Source organism: Phascolarctos cinereus, unplaced genomic scaffold (assembly GCF_003287225.1).
Source record: "Phascolarctos cinereus isolate Bilbo 61053 unplaced genomic scaffold, phaCin_HiC Scaffold_4;HRSCAF=312, whole genome shotgun sequence".
NCBI lineage: Eukaryota > Metazoa > Chordata > Mammalia > Diprotodontia > Phascolarctidae > Phascolarctos > Phascolarctos cinereus.
In genome coordinates this window covers 668908109-668918411 of record NW_027555847.1, presented here as the reverse complement: position 1 = coordinate 668918411, position 10303 = coordinate 668908109, and positions in this window count along the sequence as shown.

The window sequence follows — 10303 nt, the reverse complement described above, 5'->3', positions numbered from 1 at the left end:
AATATAGCCTCACCTGAGCACAGTGCCCTGCTTTTCACACCTGTTGCCAAAGTAGTGCAGAGACTCAGGTTTGGAAGGGACCTTGTAGCGCAGATACTTGACCACGGATCCCCTCCATAACATCCTGTTGAGGGCCGGCTCTAAAGAGTCCGATCTGGGTTCAAGATCCAGGACAGAGTTTGACTCTTGCCCAGTCTTAACCCACAGGGCTCAATTATTTAGAAAGCAGGGCTCTCCAAATCTCCCCCTGCCAGGGAGGTTTTCTGAGACATTCCTTCTCACTCTTTGAATCTTAGATTTACACATTCGCTCCTCTATGCAGGTGGCACCAAGGCGCATGAGAAAGCCTTGGAAAATACAACCCGATCTAGGAACCCTGATAACGAGAAAATGTATGCTGTCACGTCCTCAGCCGATGTTTTGGGGAGTGTCTCACGGGGAGGACTCTTTCAAGTTAGGCTAGATTTTCTCTATCTATCCTGCACCCTCAGATGAATACACTGAGTCAGTCTTTGCTGTTCTGCCTGGCCCACGCCTCACATTTATTTCGCGCCTTCCCGTTCGGTGCACTACCTGTTGCTGGCGACAGCATCCCTCCTTGTCTCAAAGCCCTCCAGTGAAGGAAGTCCATGGCTTCCTAAGGCAGCCCATTGCACCTATGTGGAATGCTTTGTTAGGCAGTGTTTCTGTACGTTGAGCAGAAACTTGCTTCCCAATAGCTTCTGCCCATTGTTCCTGGTTTAGCCCTCTGAGGCCAAGTACAACAAGTATTATTCGTGATATATTTTTCTTCTTTCTTTTTTTTTTTTTTTGGCTAGGCGATGGGGTTAAGTGACTTGCCTAGTAAGCATTATGTGTCTGAGGTCGGATTTGAACTCAGGTCCTCCTGAATCCAGGGCCCACGGTGCTCTAACCACTGCGCCACCTAGCTGCCCCTCTTATTCATTACGTCACATACTTGAGCACCATGTCCCTGCTAAAACTAAAGAGCTCGCTCCCCTCCTGGTTCTGCTGCTCACTTTCTGGACTTTGCTACCATGCCTCAGCTACTGTCTCACCTTGGAATTTTTCTCAGGGAAAAACAGTGCCTCCTCACTCTGGAACACCCTTCTGCTCTTGTGATCTCAGCCTGGAGCTTCCTTTCACCATACTGGCACCCTTCTGTTGAGTTCCTCCTGGGGCTTCCATTTTGGGAGGGATCCAGGCTGGCCTTAATTCCCCTTCTGGTTCTGCTTCTGACTTTCTGAACACTGCCACCATGCTCCCCAAATGAGGATTATTTCTCCCGCACCTATTTTTAGCTTTTTGTACATTGGTAAAATGGATACAGAACCAGGCCTGGAGTCAGGAAGACCTGAGTTCAAATCTGGCCTCAGATACTAGCTGTGTGACCCTGGGTAAGTCACTTAGAACTTGATATAACTGGTCTGCACCAGTTTCCTCATCTGTCAAATGGGGTAATAATAACACTTTCCAAGGTTGTTATAAGGATCAAATGAGGTAACAATTGTAAAATGCTTAGCACAGGGCCTGGCTATAGTAGGTGCTATATAAATGTTAGATATTATTATCATCATGCTTTCTCATTACAATGTAAACTCCTTGAAAGCAGGGGCTGTCTTTCTTATTGATTGTAATTGTATCACTACCACTTAGCACTATGCTTGGCACCTAGTAAGCATGTTACCTTGCTCTTCAACTGATCCTCGTATGATTTTTCTCTGTTACCTCACTCTCCTGGTGACCTTAATTCTACCTTCCCAAATCCCTCCTATAGATATCCACTTTGTACCTTGCATACAGCATCTTATTTGCACTCCTGTGGTGCTTTTATGTAATATGTGTAGATTTAAGGAAAATGGAAGCCCCAGGAGGAACTCAACAGGAGAAGGGGGCCAAGCATGGTGAAAGAATGCTCCAGGGTAAGATCACAAAGGCAGATAGGTGTTCCAGAGTGAGGAGGTGCTGTTTTTCCCTGAGAAAAATTCCAAGGTGAGACCTAGCTGAGGCATGGTAGCAAAGTCCAGAAAGTGAGAAGCAGAGCCAGGAGGGTAGGGAGCTCTTTAGTCTTGGCAGGGACATGGTGCTCAACTGTGTGAAGGGTCACGATGGGCACAGTGGACATGAGTAAGCAGTGGCATATTACCAGTGATGACTGCCATGGAAAAAGTGGCTTAAAAGATACCACCCAGGAGATATTGATCAAAGAAGGAAAGGGTCTAGTCATGCGCCAAGAGTGATTCATAACAGACAATCTAAGCGCTGTACACTTACTCAAGAGACATCAGAAAGCCTAGAGGAGAGCCTGTAGCACATCGGAAAATTCCAATGGATGATATCTGGGAGAACAAGGACAAGGGTACAACCAGCTCGACTCAAGAACCCATTGCTAAATATTCAGTGTGAGCCTCTGTATCTCAGAAATAGCAATCACTACAGATCAGGGCTTGATTTATTGTTTTGTTGGTTGTCTAACCTTAAGAAAGTGTTAATCATACAGATTAAACTTAGAAGTGTATGTTCGGTTCAACATTAGGAAAATAATCAGCATGTTATATTAAAAACCTCATAATTATTTTCATAGATACAGAAAAATACTTTAACAAAGTAAAACACACATTTATGCTAAACCCCCCTACAAATTATAAGTAAAGAGGGATATTTTCTTAATATCATAAAAATCTACTTAAAACCAAAAGCAAGCATCCTATTCAATGGGATACATTAGAAACTCTTCCAATAAATACAAGAGTAAAGTAAGGATGCTCACTCTCCCCATTATTATTTGATAAAGTTCTGGAAATGATAGCATTGGCAATAAGACAAGAGAAATACATTAAAGAAAAAAAGATAGGTTAAAGAGGAGACAGGTCTATCCCTGTTTGCTAATTATATGATGATATGCTTGGAAAATCTTAGGGACTCAGCAAAGGTACTAATCAAGACAATAATTTTAGCAAGGATGCAGGCTACAAAATAAGTCCTTGAAAATCAATTGCATTTCTATCTAATGATAATAAAATCCAAGAAACAATAGAAAGAAAAATCCCATTCCAAATAACTACAAAATACATAGAAGATCTAAAAGACCTGGAGACTGATCTACCAAAGCACAAAAAGACGTGTATAAATTCAATTGCAAAGTTTTCCTTAAAACAATAGAAAACAAATCTATAGCTGGAGTAATATCCAGTGCTTATGGCTAGACCATGCCAATATAATAAAATGCTTGCAAAGTTAATTTACACTTTTCATGCCATACGAATCAAATTACCAAGGGAGTACTTTAGAGAACTTAATAAAATATTAACATTTCATTTGGAAAAAAAGAAAAGAATATCAAATGAAATGTGAAAAGAGATAGTGATGTAGGAGGAATAGCACTTCCAGACTTCAAACTACACAGACTAGATTACAGAAATTCAGAAACAATGGAACTCAGTAACTCAGTGTTTGGTAAAATGGAGAACAAATTACCATAGGGAAAAAACTCCTTATTTGATAAAAAAAACTGCTAGAAAAACTGGAAAGCAGGCTGGCAAAAATTAGGCTTAAACCAACACCTTATACCATATTCCATGCTACATTTTAAGTGGATTCTCAGCCTTAATATTAAAGGTCATGCTATTAAAAAATAGAAGAGAAACAAATCATATGCCTGTCACAGTTATGAGTAGGAGATATATTCTTTTTTATTTTTTTAAAGTTTTATTGATAACTTTTGTTTTTATATCACACTCATTTCAGCATATGTTGCTTTCCCACTACAGAATAAAACCCTCCCTCATAGCAAAGAAAGATAATTTGAAATAACTGATATGGTGATGGCATGAAAATATCTGACATTGTTTACAACGTTCTGCCTTCCTGGTATGCATCCCTCTGCTAAAAGATGGGCTATATGTTTTGTTATCTGTTCTAGGAGATGTATTCCAAACAATGGATAAAGGCAATCACAAAAGATAAAAGAAATAATTTTGATTACATGAAATGGAAAACCTTCTGCACAAACAAAATTAATGCACAGAAGATAAGAAAAAAAGCAGTTGAATTGGGAAAAAAACATCTTTGTACTAAATTCCTTTGATAAGGGTTTGATATACAATATATATGAACAACACACACACACACACACACACACACACACACACGACTAACAGCCATTTGTCAAGAGATGAGTGGTCAAAGGATTTGAACAAACAGTTCTCGAAAGAATTGTAAAATATTCACAATCACCTGGAGGAATGCTCTGAATATCTAATAATAAGAGAAATGGAAATCAAACAACTTTGAGGTTTTATATCACACCCTGAAAATTGGCAGAGATGACAAAAATTGACAATATTCCATGTTGGAGAGGTTGAGGAATGATAACCACACCAATACATTTTTGGTAGAGCTGTGAAATGGTACAACCATTTTGGAAAACAATTTGGAATCTTGCAAATAAAGTGATTAAGATGTTCATGCCCTGTGAACCAGAAACTCCATTACTGCGCTTATACCCCAAGGAAACCATTGGTAAGAAGTAAGTACCTATACGTATCAAATTATTTATAGCAGCACTTTTTGTGATGGCAAATAATTGGAAACAAAGTAGATGCCCATTGATTGGGGAATGGCTAAACAAATTGTGGTATATGAACGGAACGGAATACTACTGTGCTGTAAGAAATGATGTGTGATGAATATAGAGAAGCATGGAAAGAATGAAGTAAGCAAAGCCAAGAAAACAATATATACAATGACTGCAACAATGCAAATAGAAGAAATAGCCCGCCACAAAATCAAAAGAGAATGTAAAAAAGGAAAAGAAAAGGACCTATATGGACAAAAATATTTATAGCAGCTTTTTGTGGTGGCAAAAATTGGAAATTGAGGGGCTGTTCGTCAACTGGGGAATGGTTGAAGAATTTGTGGTATATGATTGTGATGGAATACTATTGTGCTATAAGAAATGATGAGCAGGATGTTTTCAGAAAAACCTGGAAAGCCTTACATGAACTGATACAAAGTGAAGTGAAAAGAACCAGGAGAACATTGTACACAGTAATAGCAACATTGTATGATAATCAAATGTGAATGATGTAGTTATTCTCAGCGATACAAAGATCCAAGACAGTTCTGAAGGACCTATGATGAAAAATACTATCCATCTCCAGAGAAAGAACCGGTAGAATCTGAGTGCAAATTGAAGCATATTGTTTTTTTCCTTAACTTTATGTTTCTTGGAGTCTTTTTAGTTTGTTTTGTTTCACAGCATAACTAATATGGAAATACGTTTTGCATGACTGCACATTTATAACCTTTATCAGATTGCTTGCCCCCAGTGGGAGGGGAGAAGGGGTGGGAGAAAATTTGGAACTCAAAATTGTGAAAAACAAAAGCAAAAACAAAGATTAAAATTGGTTTCATGTGTAATTGGGAAGAAATAAAATATTAAAAAAAATTTTAAAGTGAATATAACAAAGAGCCAGCATGACTTGAGTGATGAGAAATGAGAAAGCACCCCCAACCAACTTCTTTGAAGAGGTGGGAGGTCCACAGGTGTTACATTTCAAGTTTTTGGATTTTTTCAATATGCTAGCCAGTTGTGCTAATTTTCTTTCTCTTTTTCTTTCCTTTTTTGTCTTTAAAAAGTATTATTTACCACATTGGCCAAAATGATTGAAAGGGAAAGCAGAAAATGTTGGAGGAGATGTGGAAAAATTGGGACACTAATTCATTGTTGGAATCATAAACTGATCCAACCATTTTGGAGAACAATATGGAATTATGCTCAAAGAGTTATTAAACTTCCTATACCCTTTGACCCAGCAATACCACTAGTAGGTCTATTTCCAAGGATAATTAGCAAAAAAATAAAAGAACCTACACGTTCCAAAATGTTTATCACAGCTCTCTTTGTGGTGGCAAAGAACTAGAAATTGCAGGCATGCCCATCAATTGGTAGATGGCTGAACAAACTGTGGTATATGATTGTGACAGAATACTACTGTGAAAGGATGAGCTCAGTCATCTTAAAAAACATGGAAAGACTTGCACAAAATAACTAAGGGTGAAATGAGAAGAACCAAGGGAACATTGTATATAGTAACAATATTGTTTTGGTTTGTTTTGCTAGGCAATGGGGTTAAGTGACTTGCCCAGGGTCACACAGCTAGTAAGTGTCGAGTAACAATATTGTTTTAAAAAGGACTTTGAGCAAATAAGTTTTGGCTAATATAAATACCCAAATTAACTCTAAAATACATATGAAGAGAGATGCTATCTGCATTTAGAAAAAGAACTGATAAATAGATGTATAGAATAATTACATATATATATGCATATATATACCTATTTGTGATTAATGGTGCCATGGGGGGGTGGAGGGAAGGGGAAAATAAGAAATTTACATGATAACTTCATTGTATATTTAAAAGGAATAGCAAGTTATATATAGTAGATTTGCAATTTCATGTGCAATCATATTTTTATCATACCGTTACGGAAATTCTTCTTTTATTTGATAAATTAAAAATTTTCTTTTAAAGTGCTATGTATAATATGGGATGGCTCTCTAAGAGGGAAAAGGGAGGTATACTGGGGACAACTACGATGATGTAATAAACAGAAGACATCAATACAAACTTTTTCAAAAGTATCTGTTCGACTGTCTCCACCCTGCCCCCCCCCCCAGTTGTGAAACATTTACTACCATACCCCTGTATTGCTCTATAAAGTTTGCTGGAGCCCAGCAGAACAGTAGAAGCCTCAGTTAATGAAGTCATCACCAGCCTAGAGACCTGGTGACTGCAGGTTAATAATAAATAATAGTAAGTGACATTTACACAGCACTTTTAAGTGTGCAGGTGATTTTGGGTAGCTTGTGTTCTGCACCATTGGAGGAAATGCTGAATTTGATGAGCTCACACATCTCTTGAAGCATTGGATAGATTTTGAAGCATAGTGCGGATAATTGTGTTTCTATCATTTCCACGTCTTAGACTGTCAGCTCCTTGAGGGCAGGAACCAGAGCTTGAACTCAAATTTTGTATTTCTGCCAATGCTCAGCTCTGTGTTCTGCACATAAAGGATGCTTAACAATTTACCTAATTAAATTGAATGCCTCTCACTTTCCACGATGACTGTGGAAAGAGTACTGTTCCGTAAGTCCTAGTTCTGCCACTTAATTGCACTACGACCTAGGCAGAACCACTTAGCCGCTTGACCTCAGTCCTCTCATCTGTAAGAGGGGAATAGTAATGCCCATGCTATATCCCCTTTCACATCTTTGTGAAGCTGAACTCATTGTGTATGCGTTTATGAACATAAAAGCACTATGAAACAATACAGTGATGTATTTGGAGACAGCCAATATCACTGGAGAGGACACCGGCCTGGGAGTCCTAGTACCAATACTTATTATCTGTGTTCCTCTGGGGAAGTCACTTTAAATCTTTGGCCCTTGTCAAAAGAGAGGTATTGATGCTCGTACTTGTTACTTCAGAAGGTTCTTGTGATACCAGACCTTTTCATACTCTAACATAGTACAGAATTAAGCTATTATAATGATGATGATTGATATCCCTGATTTCTCCCTTGCTCCTATCCCTGTCTGTGAACTATATGCCTTTTTAGGTCCTTTCCAAGACTAAGAATCTATTGGGGTTTTTTTTCCTGGATGCTCCTCTGTAATCTCAAACTCGGTGCATCCAAACGATCTCCCAGCTCTTCCTTCCAACATCTTCTATTCATCTTAAGGCTCCTTTGAATTTTCTTTTGCTCTCAACCATCCACATCTCACTCCCTAAGCCTAAGTGTCCCTCAGAGCTTCACCCTGGGTCCTCTTTTTAAAAATTTTTTTTTTATTTTTTAATTTATATTTTTATCTTATTTATTTATCCATTTATTTGTTTGTTTGTTTGTTTTTTGGGTCCTCTTCTCTTCATATTGTACCCTGCATATATTCTATCCATAGGTTACCAAAGTGGGCAATACCGCCCCTGGGGGTGCTGGAATGACCCAGGGGGCCGTCAATAGACTGGTTGCAATTGAGGGGCATTGAATAAGGAGGCAGTGGAAGCATAAGGGAAGAAGAGAAGAGAAGAAAATTTCGAAAAACCGCTCATACGTATTTCATCTGTTGTGTAACAGAGTTAAAGTCATAGTGATTACATTATTTTCCAAATAAACACACAAAATGCGAGTTATAACCAATCAGTGGTTAAGTCCACTGACAAGTCTTAACAAGCAAGTGCTGGCAGGTGAGTGCATTGTGAGTTGCCAGGAAGTCTAGCATGCATCGGCAGGAATATGTGTGTGTGATGATTTGTTTACAATATACTGTATTGTTATATGGTTACATGATGCAATGTTGCATCATCAAAATTTCAATGCAGGAAAACCCCACAAATTTATAATTTATTAAATTTAAGATGCATTATTTAAAAAATATGTATTTTCTACTTTTTTGAAATGACACAAATTTTTAAAAAATGTTAAATGGTTAAAGAAAGTAGATTCCCACAGGGTAATTTTTTTTTTAAAGGGAGTGCTAGGGCAAATAAGTTCGGGAGCCTCTGCTCTATACTCTTCTCAGTCTGCACCAAGGAGTTCACTCCTTGGTGAGCTTATCAGCCTTCATGGGTGCAACGATCATCTCTATGCCAAGAAAACCTAAATCTATGTAATAGCTAGCCCTGTACTAGCTGTATAGTGCTTTAAGGTTTGTAAAGTACTTTACAAATACTTTACAAGTACCATCTCAGTTTATCCCCAGGGGTAAGGTGTTATCATTCCCATTTCATGGAGGTTAAGTGACTTGCCCAAGGTCTCACAGCTAGGAAGTGTCTGAGTGAGGATTTGAACTCAGGTGTCTTCCTGACTTCAGGCCCAGTGCTCTATCCACTGCACCACTTGGCTGCATATTCTATGTGAACACTGTCCAGTGATCAAAAGTAAATGCCTAGGCCTTTTTATTGAAGATATTGCTATGAAACTGGGGAGACTATGGTCTGAATAAGAGTACAAAAATAGAAAACCTCATAAACAGAGAATAGTCAAACTGAAGGATTGTGTCAAGGGCAAGGAAGGTATATGAAAGAAGGGCCCTGGCAGGTCAATAAGATCTAAGAAGAATGAACCAGGAGGAAATGAGGAGGAGGAAGAAGAGTAAATTAATATCCTGCATTCTCTTCAATTCCGGTACCACATCACCAACTGCTTGGACGTCCCACTGGCTCGCCACCACCACATGGGTGTCTCCTTGGCATTCACCACCTCTGTTGACATCTTAGTACCTGGGTGTTCCATAGGCTCCCCACCACCTGGATGTCCCAATGGCATCTCACCACCTTTGTTTGACATCTTACCAACTGGGTGTCCCTTTGGCATCCCACCGCATGGGTGTCTCCCTGGCATCTCAAACTTACCACATCAAAACCAGAACTCATCTTTTCCCTCCCTTCACATCCTCCTCATTACTCAAGTTCATAACCTCACTTGTTCTTGATTCTTTCCCTCCCCTTCACATTCCACACTCATTGTTGCCCTATCTTATCAATCTTACCTCTCTGAGATGTCTTACATCTGCTCCCATCTCCCCCTCACACAACCACCTCTACTTCAAGCCCCCTTCAACTCCTTCCTGGAATTATTCATTTCTTAGTTTCCCTGATGTTAGTCTCTTCTCTAATTTTATCTTCTCAGGCAGAGGATCCCCAACTTTCTTGTCTTGGGGTGCCCTTAGCATCTATAATTTTTTCCAATGCAACCCTAATAGTTCCATTTATTTAGTAGTTAGGTCGAAAAAAAATTTAATATCCTGTTTTGTCCTTGTGAGTTTATTGTGGTTCCCCAGGGCACACAGTTTGGAACCAAGGCTCTTGCCAGTTACCAAAATAATCTTCCTAAGGCATAGATCTCAATCTGTTAACCCCACCTGCTCAAAAGACTAGGGGCTTCCTATGGTGTCTAGAATAAAATACAAACTCCTCAGCTTGTCATTTAAGGTCCTGTGCAATATGGTCTCAAACTACCCTTATTTTATATCCTGCTTCTCATACTCTTATGTCAGATTGGACTAGCTGTTCTCTGAACTCAGTATTTCACTTCCATGCATTCCCACAAACTTGTGTTTACTTATCTGAGTATATCATATCACCCAGTAGAATGTAAGCTCTTTGAGGGCAGAAAAGTTTCATTTTTGCCTTTGTATATCCATCACTTAGCAAATATTACCTTTCACATAGCAGGGACTGAATCCATTTTTGTTGAATTGCATTTCCCTATTTCTGTTACTGGCATCCTCATCTTTTAA